The sequence below is a fragment of the Struthio camelus genome, chromosome 13 (assembly GCF_040807025.1).
Source record: "Struthio camelus isolate bStrCam1 chromosome 13, bStrCam1.hap1, whole genome shotgun sequence".
NCBI lineage: Eukaryota > Metazoa > Chordata > Aves > Struthioniformes > Struthionidae > Struthio > Struthio camelus.
The window spans coordinates 470,882-483,868 of record NC_090954.1 but is presented as its reverse complement, the minus strand read 5'-3'; positions in this window follow the sequence as shown (position 1 = coordinate 483,868).

The window sequence follows — 12,987 nt, the reverse complement described above, 5'->3', positions numbered from 1 at the left end:
GGACGGGGGCGGAGCCGGGCGGGGGGCTCGGGACGGGGGCGGAGCCGGGCGGGACGGGGGCGGAGCCGGGCGGGGGGCTCGGGACGGGGGCGGAGCCGGGCGGGGCGCACCGCAGCCTGCCCCCGGGACAGCCGGCCCCACAACCGGCCCCGCACAGCCAGCCACACACAGCCGGCCCCACAGCCGGCCCCACAACCGGCCCCGCACAGCCAGCCACACACAGCCGGCCCCACAGCCGGCCCCGCACAGGCGGGCATGCACAGCCCGTCCTGCACAGCTGGGCACACACAGCTGGCCCCACGCAGCCAGCCCCGCACAGCTGGTCCCGCACAACCGGCCCCGCACAACCGGCCCCGCACAGCCGGCCCCGCACAACCAGACCCGCACAGCTGGCCGCACACAGCTGGCCCCGCACAGGCAGCCCCTTGCACCGGCTCCCGCGGCGCCTCGCTCCGGGAGCGCGGCGGCCTGAAGGCCGGGGCAGCCCGGGCCCAGCCTGCGCCCCGCCGGCCGGCCCTGCCACAGCGTTTTCGTTCACAATTATTTTCCCAAGCGCCGGTGTCTCTACAGGGACCCGCTGTCGCGCCAGGGCCCAGGTGGTCTCTCACACCAGCGTCTGCATCACCAGATGTTGTCAATGACACCTGTTCCCGCCCTTTCCGTGACGACTGCCCCGTGAAGCGGACCGGAGGTCTCGCTTGCGGACAAGCTCGCAGGCGGCCTGGGCCGTGGCGGGGCAGCGAGGCCGCCGAGCGCGCGGGGCGCTGGCGGGCAGAGGCAGGAAGCGCTTGGGGATGGTTTCCTTCCCTTTGCGCTCACGGAGGCGGTCTGCTTTTGCAACTGGGCTGGTACTGCTCTAGATGACTCGGTCCCCTTTTTCTCCACATAAGCAGAACAATCTACAGGACCCCGAATTTTTGGCTATTTTCTTATGGACTCTCCGTCGACTGCTGGTGTCTGCAGCAGTGCCTGGTAGTTCGGGAAGGCAGTATTGCTTCAAATAAGCAGAACAAGTTTGCTGCACCGTGACCTCTGTCACTGCAGTGCTCCCTCAGCAAGCCCGCTCCCTCTGTACCCGGAGGCTTCCCAGGGAGACCACGAGTCCTGTCCAAACAGATGCATGCGAAACGGCTGCCCGCCAGCTCTCCTGGGCAACGTCCAGCTGGGATGATCCGGACGGCACTCATTAAAGGGGTCCATATGACACATGATTAACTAGAACGGGGACCGTGCATCGGGAGTAACGCTCGTGACGGTAAACCAGGAGTTGTGTCTGCTGGCTTACATATCCAAAGATGTGTCCATCGCATCTTGTTGTATATCCAAAATAGCAGGGGCAGTCGTACTTACCAGGTTCATAGGAACCTATGAGGTTTGACGTACTCCGTCTGCAAGTTCAGATGGCAGCGTGTTACTATTACTGTGTTAACAAGAGTGTTGCTACTGCTGGAAGCCTCGGTTCCCTGAACAAATTTTCAGCAAGCCTGAATAAATAATTCTTTTGATAAGACCTTAACATTTCTGTGACAGCTGCGATTGAAGGAACTTCTGAATTTGGGCATGAATATCATTATAATAACGAAGACTAGTGAGTGAGACATGGTGACTGTCTAGATGTGAGAAGACAAGAGGCTGGGCCATGGCTCTGGATGTCTGTACGCTGCCTATACAATGCTGGACAGGAAAGACAAGTTCAAGAGCAGTTAGTTTCTAGTTCAGATTTATATTCTTTGGTGTCATTCTGTTTTTTATTGGGCAGGTCGGATTTGTCCTTATAAAACAGCGAGGGGGTCCTTTTGCCATGCTGTCTGGCACAATGTTGAGGAGGAGAGCAGATAAGGGATGTAAAGGGAGCGCTGTCCCTGCCGCACTATTAGCCTCCTCCCTCTCTGATTGTCTTTACTCTAGCAAGGACGTCCCTGATGTGAACGAATTTATCCACTCCCTGCTGCAGGTCGGCTCTGTTGAGCAGAAGTTGAGAACCATCTCAGCCAGCTTCTGCCTCTAGGAAAGGGGAGGTTTGACACATCTGCTGGTATCTCCTTTGGAGGCCGGTGGTGAGGATGCTTCAGGCAGTGAGCGCGGCCCCCTGCCAGGTATTTGCCAAGTAACAGCACTTGAGGAGTGACCCCCTCTCAGGATGAAAAGCGTGCTTGTCAGCCACGGACTGCCAGACGGCTTTGTGCACTGACCACCCTGAAGGCAGAATGAACCCTTTATTTTGGCTGGGACCTCTCCACATGGCTGTGCAGTTTCCTTGGAACAGGGCCTGGCTTTCGTCTCGTTCTGCAAAAGTTCCAGCATTGTACAGTCTTTAATAACAATATTTATTTAAATCTTGATTCTTATGTTTATCTTTTCTAGTATCTTGCTGCATACATGGTCGCACAGAAGTTATCAGCACTGGTAAAGGAGTATGGAGGCTGTTCTAAGAAATGAAGCCATTAAAATTTGACCTTTAATGGAAAGTCTTCACTGTATGTGTAAGAGACTGTTCTCCATTTTATTTCTCTGCCTTCTACTGCACTTGTTTTTAGATCAAATTGCCATTCACTTTTAAGATTATTTTTGTTACAAATACCATGAAAATTAAAGTTGGGATTCAGTATGTGTTCACTGCAATAGCCTTTCTTTTGGGCCCAGCAAAATGTGTTATTCATATTTCTGTGTATCTGTGTCTCAGACCAGACGTTTGAAACTTTTAATTATACAATGGTTAAATGCCCATGTCCTGTACTTAAGCACATTTTCTCTTCTTTAAATTGCATGTTATATGCTAGTTGACAAAAGTGCTTTTTATGCAAAGTCATGAGCAGTGCATCTCCAAAAGCTGCTGGCAAACCTGGTCTCCTCACGCTTGTCTGTGCAAAGTAGCTGGAGAGATAGAGATCGGGGAGGGGTTTCCACTGGAAGGGCGTCTTGCTTGTCTGAGCCTGGGAGTCTGGAGCTGGCAGGCGTGTGAACTCAGTTATTTTGGTGCTGCAGTAGATCCTATCAGAACCAACACATCAGCCCTGCAGAGCATTTCCTTGGGTCAATAATTGCATTGATTTCTTGACCACCAAACAAGAGTATCTGTCCCTCATGGTTCAGGAGTCTGAGCTGAGCCAGCCAGATGGGCATTGGTGCTCATGTCTTCAAAGAACAGTAATAGGCTAGTATTCCACCTCTAGGAAACAGCATTTATTTTTGTGGGAAATGATGTTTTGGCGTGGCAAGCTTCTAATTTACTGCTAATTAGAGCATGTCTTTCTAGTTGACTAAGAGCGGTGTTTTCATTAAGCAGCACTCAGAAATGGAAACTAGTCATGTCAGTGGGCGAACCATACTAGTTATGAATGGGGGGAGCGGAGCAGCCTTCCGGGCAGCACTCTTTAGCCAAATCCCTTTCTGCAAAGGGATTAGTTAATGAGATGGGACATAATCGCCCTGTCCGGGGTGGGCACGTGCTAATCCTGTGCGCTCAGACCCTTGCTGGTTTCCTCTGTTGTCCCGTTAGTGGCTTCGCGGGGGGATCGCGGGGTCACAGTGACGACCAACCCATCCACCGAGGAGCCGGTGAGAGCATGGTGCCCAGTGAAACTTTCACGAGCACTTTTCGGGGGGGCTGCCTGCTTGCTGGGAGAGTCATCCTTCAGATGCCTGCAGGGGAATCAGGACTGCCCAGTGAACCATCCGAACAGAGAAGGTATTGACGGAGAAGTCACGCTAGGTCATCTTGCTGACCGCTGCCAAGACACATGGTTCTCCGTTGGGTGTTTTCTCGTGTTTTTGCCAACTCATTTTCAGCTTGTTGCTTAACAGGGTAAACTGTGCACCTGCTGTTGGCAAATGTTTGTGCTGGTGACTCCCAGGTGCTCTACCCAACTGATTTTGCCTATAATAAAAACAGAATATGATTTAAAAAAAGAAGGAGCAATGTCCCAAGCGGTGGGTTCCTGTCCGCATAAATATTACTTGTGCCGCTGGAAGCTGCTCACCACATCAGGAAGTTCAGATCTCACCTTGTTTCCCGTGTCTCATGAGCATAGCGAGGCCTCGGCCCGCGTGGGCACACGGGCAGCTGCGGGCGCGCGGGCATCGCTTGTGTGGCCAGCCCTGGTGGCCGAGGTCCACCCGCGCCCCGGTGCGGAGCGCCCTGCCGCGGGGCTGCTCTCCGCCGAAGGCTCTCGGCTGCACGGCTCTTCCGTGGAGCTGGAGCCCACTCAGGGTGCAAGCAGACCCCGGGACGCCTGTCCTGCTGCCGGCCGAGGCGCGCCTTGGCTCGGCCGCGCGGTTGGATGTGAAGGTTTCTGCTCCGTTGCGGGTCGGGGCGCTGGGTCTGGTTTTCCGAAGCTCCAGCCGAAACGCGGAGGGAGGCAGCAGGTGACCGGGAGGTGTGCAGCTCCCGGCAGCCATCCTGCCGTGCCGCGGGGATGCCGGCACAAAGGTCTCGGCCACCCCGGGGCCGCCGCCGCCACCGCCGGGCCCGTTTTCGCAGGACAGGGTGCAGGGGGCTGTGGCTGTCGCTCGGTATTTCTAGGGGCCTCGTTCGGAGGAGTCTTCCAAAGCAGCCGGTCACGCCGACGTGCCGTCACCAGCTAACGTTCGTGTGTTCGTGTGCTGGGGCGTGTTCCCTGTCCACCAAGCAGCAGCCGAGGTCCAGGCAGCTCGGAGGAGCCCAGCTGGCTTTGCAGGAACTGGATCCCTTCTAGAAATTTCCAGCATTGCCCATCAGCTGGTCTCACCCTCTCACCCCAGAGAAACAGAAGGGCTTTGGCAGGCCAGAAATCCACAATATTCACTGTCCAGCTTTTTATTCTTGTTTTTCTTTCTGGAGTTACTCAGGAAGACACGAGGGGTAGGAAGGGAGCGTCTCTGTCTCCATAGCTGTTATCACACACAGCACTCGTTAGGCTCAAAGCACATCATGTTATTTGAAAGAAATCAGCTGTTGGCCTTAGCTGAGATTTGACCCCCCTCCCCTTCACCAACTCCCACAAGCTCAAGCACGAGAGTCACGTCCTGAGTGAGGACATTTCCTCCCTTGATGTCCAATCAATATAAAATGGTTTTACACCGGTTTTCCTGTGGGCCTGGAGGCAGCAGATTTTTGTAACTGTCCATGAAAGGGACATAATGATGGTGTAACTTCGTTAGCATGATAGATGCACATCTGGTTTCATAGCTCGTGAGCTGCCGTGGTCTGTAGGTTCAGCCAGAGAAGCAACGAGAAGCAGCTGGGCAGTGGTGGTGGCAGGATAACTCTGCTCCCTTCATTCCCATCTGCTTCCTACAGGGAATTTTCCAAAAAAAGTTTGATAAAATTGAATTCCTTTATTACACGCATGATCAGTAACAATGATGAGATTAGCTGAAGTTATCTTTTCTCATGCAAAGTTACAAGTGCCTTCTCTTCCTCTGCAGGCTGTATTTACTAGGATTTCCTGTTTTAGGAGAGTGTCCAGATAAACAGAATTGTTTTGCTGATTCATTCTTGTGGCAATGTCAGGACAGCCTCCAGCACTGCATTTCGTGTGCTTCAGGAAAAGTCAGGCTAAGGACAGAAGAAATAGTGAAAGAGCCGGACTTGACTCTGTTCTCCTCTGTCTCCTTTATAGCCGGTATGGGGGAAAGATTTCACCATAGGCACAGGTGCCATCTGACAGGCTGCTATACAGTACTGTGGTGGCTTTAGTGAAATTCCTTACCAAAGCCAAACCCCTGCAGAGCTATAAAGAACATCAATTTTACCCTGTCAAAAGCCTGTTCAGTACTTCATGTCAAAGCCACAAGGGAAGGTGTGCTCATAGCATGTTCATTTCTATTGCAAAACGCTGTTGCATTGTTAGAGGGTGTAACTTCTAGCAACACATGCGGATTGATTGTAATGTGCTTTTGGAGCCTTCCATGCTAACGGGCTTCACAGAGAATGCTAGTTGGAATGCATTTATAAAAGTCTGTGCTAGGCTATTCCAAGAATATTTCTGAAATAGATTGATGCTTTTTATTCTCAGATTTGTTTAGTGTTGAGCAAAATCTGGGGGAAATTCCAACATTTCAACATATGTTTTTTTCCTGAAATGAGCTGATGGTTGAAATGTTAACAAATGATAATTGTGGAACAGGAGACCTCTCCCTCTCCTTGTCCCTTATGGAAGGACTACCCCTTCCTTAATGCAGAAGGACTCTCATGATGCTGCAGGCATCACAATCAGATGCCAACTAACTGAGTCACTGAATTATGAGGTTGCAGGAGACAAAGGGTGCCAGAGGTATAGCTCTCACAAGGCAACTGAAGTAATGATTTTAAGAGATTCAGAAGTACAGATCAGTCCAGGGTCAGTTCAAAATCTGAAATATTTCAAAATGGGTAGAGTCCACATAGTTATCTGGACCTGCCAGAACCAGTGAGGAGAAACACCTGGCAGTCCAGCAGGTTCTACATACCAGGTGAGCTCCAGCTGGTCACCTTGTGTCAAGATGGAGATAGTTCAAGACCAGTCCAGAAATGGAACTCCAGACCTCCAGAACTGGCAAGTAAAACTGTAGACATCTTCCGTAGGTAGCAGGTCAGTAGGCATTTTCATGATCACAGTCAGGAGGGGTGAGATTGTAGCCACTGCAACAGCTGTCTGGCTTGGTGTGGAGTGGGCCCTTAGTGCCTGGATTAGGTGAATTTATGTAAGAAGAAAATCACATTCTGGATCAGTTCAAAACTGTAAAAATTCCACCAGACTTATGGAGAACTCAGTTCAGCAAGAGCAGTCAGCCTAGCTCCTCAGGGCTCCGTCCCGCTCCCCTAAGTCAGTCTCTTTCCGCCTGTACTGCTTGTTCCCTGCCTCCGGGATGCCACCTCCGAGGACCTGCCCCCGATCTGTGCGGTCCAGCTCGGCCGTTCTCACTTGAGGGCTCTTCCTTTTGCCTTCCACGTGACAGCCAACGCTGACTTGCTTTTAACAGCAGTCTGCCTGCTGTGATTCACTCCCTTCCCAGTGCAACCTACGGATCATCAGCTCCTTCTTCCTGTTGCTGCTTTTGTTCCTAGACAGAAATTTGGGGACTAGGCTGAAATTTTTCTGTTCTCATGGTGTTGCACTTGATCTAATAAATCCTTCCAGGCCTAAAGCAGGCTTTTCTTCAGCCTCCCCTCCCATAGCCTTGTTTGTAGCTTCAGGAGAGTACGCTGATGCTCTATAGCAAAAAATGGTAGTGTATCTGGAGATAATCAGTGGTTACATGCCCATAATCACTAATTAGATATCAAGAGAATAGAATTATAGTGGATTTAAAGATACTGGGCATATCTATGTACATGGTTTTTGTGAATCTGAGGAAGCAAGTGCTGAAATGTATTTTGGCCAGGCTAGTGAAGTAGGCAGGGCTGTCGTTTGTGCACGTTTTCCGTCATGGCACTATAGCCTCTGGTACTGTTGACTTCAGCAAGTGTCTTAGCTGTGTAAGTACTGCAGGACCCCAGTCTGCTTGGCTGTCAATCCAGCAACTGAGTACAATTGCCAGCATTTTGGAGGAAAACCATATTCTGCAAACTGGAGTGAGTAATGTCTTGCAGGAACTAGAATCTGTGCTTGCAGTGAGCAGGACTGCTTGTTAACTCGGATGAGAAATGACTGTGCTGGTTGTTATCTGATAATGTGCAAAGGCAGACTCTCCTAACTTGGCATCATGGTCCGTATTATGCCAAGAGAGATGAACGTGCTGCATGCTGTGTGGCAGCGGCGTGTATTTCAAAGAGCAAGACTGCTGGCAGTCTGCCCACCACGGAGTCAGTCCTGCACCCTGGCTCAGCGTTAGCCCAAGGTGAGTCACTAGCAGTAACTGAGCAAAGCCTTCCTATCCTGGAGGAGCAATGGATAGCTCTAGCACTGCTTCACTCCCTGGTGAGTCATGAACTTACTTGGATGAACTTTACTTGGAAACGCAAGTGACTGGCCAGCAGTGTGTGGAGCACATGCAGAAGGCAGTCTTGCCAGGCAGCTTGTTTCAGCACGATCAGCAGAGAGGAACCAGTTCCCCGATGACTGATTCCCTGGATGCTGACAGGTTTTTCCCTTTTGTGTAATGGAAGGAATTTGTGTTATTTGGTAAATCCTTGTAGCAGGAGAGAATGGGACTCTTGCACACGGCATGGCTTGCAAAGGAGCGTTGTGCAGGCAGCAGATCGGGGAATGCCACTTTTGTATTAATGTGTGGGACATGGCAAGGTCGCCTGACAGAACGGAAGCACAGAACAGGCAGTCAGGCTCTTAGAAGCTAAATGCAGATTCAGCTAAAGTCTAAGGCAAAACTCCTGTCAACTCAGCTAGACATCAGTTTTGTTCCTGGGTTTTCAGCGCTGCTGCTGACTCACGGGTGAATTTGCTTGAGTCACTTGTCTGTATCTCCTCAGACAGGATGATGGGCTGCAAGCCCAGCCGCCCCATATGGGAGGCACAAGCGCTCAAACTGCTTGCGATGCAACACATGGATGAGCATTTTTATGCACAGATCACAGTTGCTGTTTTCGGAGAGGCAGGAAATTCCATTTCTCTCTTTGGCAGTCGCTTGCAGATGTTCATCTCACAGCAAGGAGATTTGGGAGGGGGAGAAAGCGGCTCTGCAGAAGTACGGAGGACAGAAGTCAGCTGCACAGTGCGGCCAAGCGTGCCTGAAACCTGCTGTGGGAAATCCCACCGTTTTGACCTGCTCCAAGCTTTGTCCGAGCTCCGTGGCAGGTCGGCTGCGAGGAGCTTTGATCCCACGCAGCCCTTCTGGGACGCCCCTGCCAGTCCCAGAGGCTGTTTTCCCATGACAGCTGCTTGCCGGTGCACGCAGCATACAGCAACAAACAAAACACCTCTCTTCTGGCATCTGCCTTCCCAAGTTACGTGATCAAAAGCTTCCATATTTCCTACCTCTTTTTATCTCAGTGGTGCAAAGTGCCTGACACATGAAAGGCAAGGGATTCAGGTCCCATCACAGTGGAGCATCTGAAGAGGACTTAGTGTACCACCATGACGGGTACTGAGCAAGGAAGGTGTTGTAAAGGTCAGAGCGCTGCTAGTCAGGAAGAAAGTTTGAAAGCATTTCTCTCTCTTTCCAGACCACACAAGGGAGTCTCATACTAACAGCTCAGGTTTTGTCTTCCATCTGTCTGAAAGCAGAGTGGGAGAAGCAATCATGAGAGAGATGTTTATGCTTGTTGGCCAGAGAATGAACCCGAGTCCTGGCTGAAATCTCCATTTGCTGAAGGCAGACACCGCAGGAGAGAGGTATTCCAACAAAACAGTACCTTTTTGTGCATGTTACTGTAAACTGAAGCAGTGTCTTTGGAAGTTTTATGCATCAGAGAGAACAGAAAAAGAGGCCAAATGCAAAGATCCTTTTGTTCGATCCTTAGACCTCAGTCATGTCACCCTCTGATCAGTTGGAAGTCCTCTAGAAGTTTTCCAAGGCATGTATTTTCAGGTAAGCAGACAGCTCTGAGGATTCATTTTAAGCTACAGTTGCTTTCAGCTTTAATATACTTATTTAATCCTAACCAGGTAGGTAATGGCCAAAATACATTATGAAAATGATTTGCACTAATGTAATTAGCACATTCCATGTGACAGTTGCAGAGTGTCAGGAGACCGGCGAGCGCCCCAGGCGCAGTTTAGAGCCTGTGACAGCACCGTGGACAAACCCTGCAGGTGTCTTCTCCCCCTGCATGGGGCTCCTGATTGCCCATTGCTCTCCAGCCTCGGCCCCTGGCCCCGGGGTGGAGCCTGTGGACAGTCAGTGCGCCGGTCGGGTAAGGCGCATGGCAGACGCCATTGCTGCGCTGGACCTCCTTCGTCATGCTGACCGGGAAGGGGAGCTGCTCGGAGCAGGACAAGCGTTGGGCACGGAGAGCGAGCGCTCTGCTTGTCCCCTCGCCGTGCCCAGCCTGGCGGTGCAATCGAGACCCTTATTCTCTGGCCCTGTTCACATGACGCTTTGTTAGGAACCACAGAAGGGGTCTGGGAAAGATAAATACTAGGGACTTTAAGTGGGTTTTGAATTTTTATGAGAGAGTCATTTACTGTTTTGTGGTTTGGTTTCCCACTCCGGGGCATTGCATGTTCGTGCTGCGCAGGCAGCGCAAAGGCAAGGGCATGATGGGATTACGGTCTTGGGGCCTCGTCCTGCAGAGGGGTGGTGGCGGCAGCAGGGCACTGAGGCCTCTAGGCATGGCGTGATGGAAGTGCCTGAGATAGCTGTCTGTCTTGGCAGGCGCTTTGCCAGGGATCTGGCTTGTCGAATAGACATGCTGTCTGCCTTGCAGGGGCAGCCGTTCCTGCAGTCTGACACAGCGAGCGAAGGACAAGCGCCAGGTCTGGTCTGACCAGATCGTGGCGCCGCTCTTCTCCCGCTGCCCTTGCAAAATGGGCTCCTAACAGGACCCGCATCAGCCCGAAGTCTGTTTTCCTTGCGGCAGGGCCAAGACGAAAGGGGATACTGGTGTTTCGCTTAGGGACTAACTTGAGAAGGTCGTGGGAGTTCTGAAACGTAACGGTCAGAATTTTACTTCCATTTCCACTGCTGACTGCTGTTTGCTGTCAGCAGTAGCCAATGTAATAACAATGGTTTCATCTTGCTGCATTCCACTCAGCTAGGAGGGTTGGTTTTATCACATTCTTATTTTAACATGGCTGGGGTAAATCTGGAGTAAACTGGAACGCAGCTCAGTGGAGATACGTTTCTGAAAAACTGGTGCAGATGAAGTCAGAATCTGGCTTGCCATGTATTATAAAGGACCTAAAACGTTTACTGTTTTTCCATGGTTTTGGCAAACACTCCCTCAGTCAAGCCCTGCAACTGAGGCTCTGAGATGCAGTGGGAAGAGACAGGCAAGAAATGAATGAGCTCAGGGGATTTCAGGAAACGCCTTGAGAGTTATACCCTGCATTGCTGGGCAAAGAAGGGGGCAAGTTTTACTGAGGATAAAGAAAGTAAAGCAGTAAAGACGAGCCTTTCAGCAGATCCAGCCCCAGCAAGCCCCACCTCTGTCATATCTTGTTATACTAGTATTTGTGTTCAGTCTGTATTCGCTGTTCCACGTCATTTCCCCTTGGAATTAGTGCCAAATTATCCTGTAGCCATTATAGTGGGCTGCATCTTCAACAGAGATGTTAACAGTAGATATGAATAGACAATGACCATCTATGCTGCTTGCTGAGTATGTCCTAGAGAAAAGTGAACACAGCTTATGGAATATCCCTTTTGAGGAACAGTAGAAAAAGACTTCTGCAGTACCAAAAAAAAATCCATCACCAGAACACATCCTGCCCTTCTCTGCAAGTGGGCTTGGAAGGAGTTGTTCCCTAAACTCACTTTCAGCTACTCACATGGAACCCAAGACTCTGCCAGAAGTCCAGAATCCAAATCCAGCTGCACTGAAATACATCTGGAAGAAGTCCTCTGAAAACTGTGGACTTAGCCCAGACAAAATCCTGCCACATTCATCAAGTTCAATATCAAGCCCATGATGTACCCTAAGATCAGGGGGAGAACAGGTTGTGCCAAATTCAGACCAGCCAGGGGATTCCTGTTTGCCGGGGAAACAGGATCGTCTTACCTGACCGGGAAAGCTTCCCAGCTGGACTGCGGTGTCCACAGCTGCTGTGGATCCGGCCCGCTGGGCTGGACAAGGTCTATGCAGCAAACCCCGAACCAAGCAGGACATGCATGCAGGGTTACGCTTCCAGGATCAAACATCAAAGCTCTTAGTAGCTTTTGCTCTAGGGGGGGTAAGAAAGGAGGTAATATATTATTCGTCAAAAACGCTTTATTTTTTGCATTTTCTACTTCGTGTAGTTGTTCATTTCTTTCTCTGTGATGGCAAGAGGCACTTCAGTATCAAATTGCTCCTGAATGTTAGCACATCTAGGGCTAAATTTAGCAGCCAATATCAAAGGCTAGAAGCGGCAGCCACAGGTATTACCTGTTCATTTCGGGATATTGTTCTGTCTCAGGGCCTGGTTCTGTGTTGTTTCCCACTGCAGAAGGAAGCGCGAAGTGTTCGCAGGGGAGGAAGACGCTCCCTTCCACCCGCTGCCCGGGTATAAACGCCAGCGTAAAGTGCCAGACAGCAGGAAGCTCCAACAGTCTTGGAAGAGCAGCTTAGAGGGGTGCGGTGTCCTCTGGCCTTACAGCATCTCTATGCTGCACAGACACGAAAACAACATTAATGTTTTCTCTTCATATTGCATGTCCATACACTCCTTTTTTCTGTCTGAAGGGGCTTTTCCAAGATTCTTGCTCGGTTATGTCGTCTCAGCTGCTTTTACTTCTAAACCATTGGCTTGTGAGTATAACACCAACTGCAGCGTGCAGGGAAAGAATGAATATTAAAGTGACTGATTGCACCACAGGCTTGTTCCTGTTCAACGGTGGATCACGCACCACAAAAATACCATTGTGCTGAGCGTCATCACTCTGTGAATTACTACGTTTGAAAAAATAAAAAGGAAAGAGAGAGACACAGATGAACAGACAAAGAGATGGGCACGCTTGCTGGAAAGGATATAACCTAGTATCCAAACTGCAGTGTTTGGATATGAGCCTTTAGTGGAGCATGGGCAAGGTGTGAATTTCAGATGGATGTGAACCTTCAACACACCGTGAGGCATTTTGGATTGGAGCATTTTAAAAGGCAGCATATTAGTCATTTCCCTGTGAAAGCATATTTATGTTGTCTCTCAGTTCATGATAAACTTTGACTGTTTGAGTTTGAAATCAGTCTACATCCCAGATGTGCCAGTGCCTTAACTACTATTGTTTTCTTGCATCTCATAAAACATACAATCTTAAGAATTTCAGACCTGTAATTGCCAGGTTTATAAATTTCAAACTGAAAAGTTATTTTAGTTTCAAATTTATTGCTTCAGAGTTAAAAGCTCCAGGAATTTAAATGTGTGAAAGCTTTGAGAGAATTCAAGACATTACTTTTTCAGCGTGGTCCTTCTGCTTAGCTGTGTTTTCTTT